Source organism: Acinonyx jubatus, chromosome A3 (assembly GCF_027475565.1).
Source record: "Acinonyx jubatus isolate Ajub_Pintada_27869175 chromosome A3, VMU_Ajub_asm_v1.0, whole genome shotgun sequence".
NCBI classification, from domain to species: Eukaryota; Metazoa; Chordata; class Mammalia; order Carnivora; family Felidae; genus Acinonyx; species Acinonyx jubatus.
In genome coordinates this window covers 101811127-101816795 of record NC_069388.1, presented here as the reverse complement: position 1 = coordinate 101816795, position 5669 = coordinate 101811127, and the positions used below count along the sequence as shown (strand labels likewise).

The 5669-nt window shown below is 51.4% G+C and overlaps 1 pseudogene; it reads right to left on the bottom strand.

The window, feature by feature from the left end:
- Window positions 1-4553: 4553 nt before the first annotated feature.
- On the bottom strand, window positions 4554-4855 carry LOC106976000 (NADH dehydrogenase [ubiquinone] 1 alpha subcomplex subunit 1-like; annotated as a pseudogene).
- Window positions 4856-5669: the final 814 nt, after the last annotated feature.

Sequence of the window (5669 nt, the reverse complement as noted above, 5' to 3'; positions counted from 1 at the left end):
CTCTTATTAGTAGCTACTGTATCAACATTCTTGTTCTAATTCAGTTTTTGTTTTGAACAGTGAGCTGAGAAGGCAAGGGAGAAAATACCGATTGATCTTTAATAGATGTTCGTGTACTCCAATCTGGCCTGAGGTCCTGTATAACATCGCTCAGAATTACCTTCACCGTTGCATGATTTCAGTTATCAGAGGCCAAGGGGAGCATCAGTGCAAGAGAGAGTCCAGGACCGGCTGGAGATCGCAGGAAAATGGTCTCTGCAAATTGCAGCCAGTGCTTTTGCAGAGGACAAGCTCAGGATGGGTTTGCTCCTGACTCAGGTGCTGGCAAAGGGCAGCAGGACCAGTCACAGGTACCTCCCTCGGACCCACTGCCCGCATTCCCTGCCTGCCTCCACCCACTGGGTGGGCACAGCTGGACGGCAGGGGGATGTGCTGGGAAAGTGTGCTGTCCTGATTTATAATGAATGTATTTTCCTCTTAGACCTTGTTCCAGGCCCAGAGCTCCTAAACCCTTGGAATTTCCCTGATAAGAGTGATAAAGGTGTCTTTGTTATGTTAATGAGGGGACTGCTGGAAAGCTTTTAGGTAACCTAGCCATTGGAAGTTGGTTGCCAGGAGAAACAACCAGGTGATCGGAAGGTTGGAAATTTCAGTCTCTGCCCCCCTCCAGGGAGGGGAGGAGGGGCTGGAGTTTGAATCCATTGCCAATGGCCAATGATTTAGACACTCGCGCCTGTGTGATGAAACCTTCACAAAGTCCCAAGAGGACTGGGTTCAGACAGCTTCTCAGGTGGCGGAAACAGTTCGGGTGCTACCCCCGGAGAGGTCATGAAAGCTCGGAGCCCTGTCCCAGCACCTCACATCTCTCCCCTCTGGCTGTTCCTGTGTCTTTTCATGTAAGCGAGTAATCTAGGAAGCAAAATGTTTCCCTAAATGTTTCCCTAAGGTCTGTGAGCTTCTTTAGCAAATGAATCCAACCCGAGCTGGGGTCTTAGGAACCTCTGATTTACAGCCCTTAGGAAGCACAGGTAACAGCCTGGATTTTGGATTGGTGTCTGAAGTGAGTGCATTCACGCGCACGTGTGTGTGTGTGTGTGTGTGTGTGTGTGTGTGTGTAAGGGGGAGTCTGTGGGGCACCCTGGTGTTGTCTGAGCATTGCTCGGTGTTGTGGAGCAAGCACCCCTGCGCCCCACAACACATTGGGATTGGATCCAGGAGCCCAAAAGAGCGGGTTTGCAGTGGGAGGGATGGCATTCGGCACTGGGCACACGGGCCTTTAGGAAACTCTCTGCTGAGGTCCGGTCCGCGTGCACCACCTTTCTTGCCCCTGTGACAGCGCCCTCAGGGCCACCCTTCTGCCTGAGGGACTGCTGCAAGCCGTGAACTGGCCTGCAAGGTTCCCAGGAGGTGACACCGGCTGTGTCCAGGGTTGGAAGTTCCAATGTCACTTTGAAGTGGTGGTCAGTCAGTCATTGTAGAAGGAGACAGGAAAAGGAAGAGATAAAAGCCTGGGCCCCCGAAGCTCCCCCCCCCCCCCACCACCACGCCCTGCTCCCCTGGGGTTGTAAGACCCAGCCCTCAATTGCAATTCCCAGCAAGGCCTCTCTCCCTTTGAATCTCAACACCGTCCTTCATGGGGTCATCGCCACCATCCACAACCGTCCATTCGTATCTTCCTTGCTGGTTCCATGTGACCAGGAGGGACTGGGGCTTGGACCCCCGGCTCTGCCACTCACTGGCTGCGCGCCCCGCCCCTGGGGAAGATGGAAGCTCTGGCCACTTTCTCCTCTGTTAAATGGGAAACGTTCCAGGCTTGGCACATTTCTGCTGGTGACAGGCCTGGCATGGAGTCAGCCTGTTTCTTTTCCCTCTTCAGATCGCCCGCCCGGCCTGACCCCTCCTCTGGGACGTTTCCCCGTGTGACTGATCTCAGCCCCTGCTGCGGCAGCCCGAGCCCGCCTGCATCCCCCATCCCAGCCACCCCGGCCCCCTGCGTCCTTCTGTGCCAGCTGGGCCCTGACCCCCCTCCTGGCTTCCCGCCCTGCCTCTGGCCTGGAGTCGGTGCAAACATTGCAGATTGCTGAGACCAGGAACAGGTCGTACTTGCCATTCATTCCAAGGAGTCACTTCTGTCTCCCTGGATCAGCTGCATGGGGAGAAGGAGGTAACATCACCAGACTTCACCAGTCTCTTCCAGAGGGGTCCTTTGCCCTGGGGACATGTTCCCCTCCAGCGGTGGGCCTGGAGCTGCTTCCTGTTAGAGTGGCCAAGATCTTGAGAGTTAGGCAGTGGGATCGCCATTTTTTTTCTTTTTTTTCGTGGGACAGCCCAGGGACCTCAGGTTGTGCAGCCAAAGTTAAAAAGCCACGAATTTTCTCTCTGGCACGGCCACTCCCAATGCACAAACATACCCCTAAGATTCCTGGGGAGGAGACGGTCACAGAGCCTTGTGTGGGTCCTGACCCTTGAATCTGGGAGGGGTTGGAGGTTCATCCAGGAGGGGCGTGGATTTCACGGAAGGATAGGGCTTTGGGCTGTGCCTCCTTGGTTCCTGCTACCTGTTGGCCCCCAGTTCCCTTTTAAGGGATGACATCTCCCCAGTGCGTTTGATGTGGATGGGAGAATGGTCTTGTAGGCCACCCTCCAGCAGGGAAGTCTGGGAAGCAAGCCCTTCTCTCCCTGTCCTGGGCCACTCACGGAAGGGGGTGTGACCTAGCCCTGGCTCGAAGGCCCTCACCGGGGGTGGTACCTGCAGTGACTAAAGCAGGAAGGAAGATCAGCGGGGCAGATGGACTCATCCGCGAGGCAGTGATTGTACTTCCTGCTTTCCCAGCCCTCTGGCGCAGTCCTGGTCTCCCGCTACGCCACCCCCAATTCCCAGATCCCCTCATCACCTGCCACTGCATTCTTTGTTCCTTTATTTTTTTTTAAGATTTATTTATTTTTGAGAGAGACAGAGTGCCAGCGGGGAAGGACAGAGAGAGAGGGGGACAGAGGATCCGCAGCGGGCTCTGTGCTGACGGGCTGACAGCAGAGAGCCTGATGCAGGGCTCGAACTCACGAGCCCCGTGAGATCATGACCTGAGCCGAAGTCAGACGCTTAACCGACTGAGCCACCCAGGCTCCCCGAGAGTGTTTCTTTCTTACTAGTCAATCAATGGACTATATTTCCTCTAAAAGAGTGAATATTTTGCGCCTGAAGGACTTTCTCTACCTGAGACACATCTGATGCTCCAAAGCACACCAGTGGCCAGTGGATTTCTGGAAACGTGCATGGCCGTTCCATTTTGCCTGAGGAACATCTACAGCTAACACACTGTCCACATCCCAGGACAGGTCCCTGTGGAGCCTCTGGCTCAGCCTCGCCCTGGTCATCTGGATCTCAGGGGCACCTCCGTGGCAGAAGCTGAGGCACTCCACTCTGGAATGCCGTCACCCACACTTGTGAGGAATGAGGCTTGGGGACCATCGGGGGCCCGCAAAGGCCCGTGGTTCATCCCACCATGTTCCTGATGATCTGTGATGAGACTATAACCCACACATTTCTCTCAATCTTTTATTTATTTATTTAGTTAGTTAGTTATTTTTGAGAGACAGAGAAAGTGAGAGAGAGAGAGAAAGTGCACAAGCAGGGGAGGAGCAGAGAGAGAGGGAGACACAGAATCCGAAGGTGGCTCCAGGCTCTGAGCTGTCAGCACAGAGCCGAACACGGGGCTCGAACCCAGGAAGAGAGAGATCATGACCTGAGCTCAAGTCGGATGCTCAACCAACTGAGCCACCCAGGCGCCCCATCTCTCAATCTTTCTAAAAGTGTACAACTCAGGGGCTTTCAGGACTTTCGCAACGTTATGCAACCATTACCGCTATCTATTTCCAAAACGTTTTCATTACCTCAAACAGAAACTCCGTGCCCTTTAAGAGTAACTCCCCGTTCTATTGCTCCCAGGTCCCTCGTGACCATTTTCCTTTCTGTCTCTGTGAACTTTCCTGTTCTAGGTACCTTGGCTGAGTGGAAGCACACGAAATCTGTCCTCTTGTGTCTGGCTCTTTTCACTTAGCACAACATATCCAAGGTCATCCATGTTGCAGCATGTGTCAGTCCTTCCTTCCTTTGTAAGGCTGGATGATAGTCTGTTGTGTGTCGATACCAAGTTATCTTTATCTAGACATCTCTTGATGCATGTTTGGTTTGATTCCATCTTCTAGCTGTTAAGAAGGCTGCGATGAACATTGGTACACCAGTGGTTTTTATTATGCACTACATTAATACAGTGCATAACCTTCTAGAAGAGGTAGATGAGCATAACTGAGTTATTTTACATCAATCAGGAAAATACTTCCTTCCACCCACCCAGGGGCACCTGGGTGGTTCGGCTGGTTAAGCGTCGAACTCTTGATTTCGGTTCAGGTCACGATCTCATGGTTTGTGAGTTCAAGCCCCACATCTGGGATTCTCTCTCTTCCTCTCTTTTAGCCCATCCTGCTCACACACTCCCTCTCTCTCAAAATCAATAAATAGACATTAAAGAAAAAAAAAGGAAAATTCTTCCTTGGTTGATAGTCTCCAAACGCTTTGACACATAGTAGCGATTAACTCCAGAGATGTGCCTCTTTCCATCAAACTCCACTGATATGAAAATCTGGCAAGCCTTTTTTCCCTTTCCCCTGTTAGTGAACGTGTGGATGTGCGCAGTGGCTATGCCGGGGATGAGCAAGCACATGGCCATGACGCTGATCCAGGGTGGAATCTCAAACCACATCTCTCCTTGGTTGCCAAGGCCAAACCCTTCGTCACTGTGGTTTTGATTTGCATTTCCCTAACGAATGATGCTGAACATCTTTTCATGTGCTTATTGACCACTTGTATATCTTCTTTGGAGCAATGTCTGTTTAGGTCCTTTGTGCCCTTTTAAACTGAGCTTGTCTTTTTGTTGTTGATTTGCAGGAGTAGTTTATATATTCTGGATATTAAATCTTTATCACATATGTGATCTGTAAATATTTTCTCCCATTCTATAGATTGTCTTTCTACTTTTTTAATCACGTCCTTTGTGGGGTGCCCAGGTGCCTCAGTCAGTTGAGCGTCTGACTTCAGCTCAGGCCATGATCTCAAGGTTCGTGGGTTCAAGCCCTGTGTCAGTTTGAGCCCACGTTGGGCTCTGTGCTGATAGCTCAGAGCCTGGAGCCTGCTTCGGGTTCTGTCTCCCTCTCTCTGTCCCTCCCCTGCTCACACTCTCTCTCTCTCTCTCTCTCTCTCTCAAAAACTAAATAAAACATTAAAAAAAAAAATGTCCTGGCTCAGTCGGTGGAGCCTGTGGCTCTTGACTAGGGTCGTGAGTTCAAGCCCCACATTGGGTGTAGGGATTGCTTAAAAATAAAATCTTTAAAAAAATAATGTCCTTTGATACACAAAAGTTTCATTTAAAAAAATTTTTTTTAACGTTTATTTATTTTTGAGACAGAGAGAGACAGAGCATGAACGGGGGAGGAACAGAGAGAGAGGGAGACACAGAATCGGAAGCAGGCTCCAGGCTCTGGGCCATCAGCCCAGAGCCCGACGCAGGGCTCGAACTCACGCAGAGTGAGATCGTGACCTGAGCTGAAGTCGGACACTCAACTGACTGAGCCACCCAGGGGCCCCACAAAAGTTTCATTTTGATGAGGTTCAG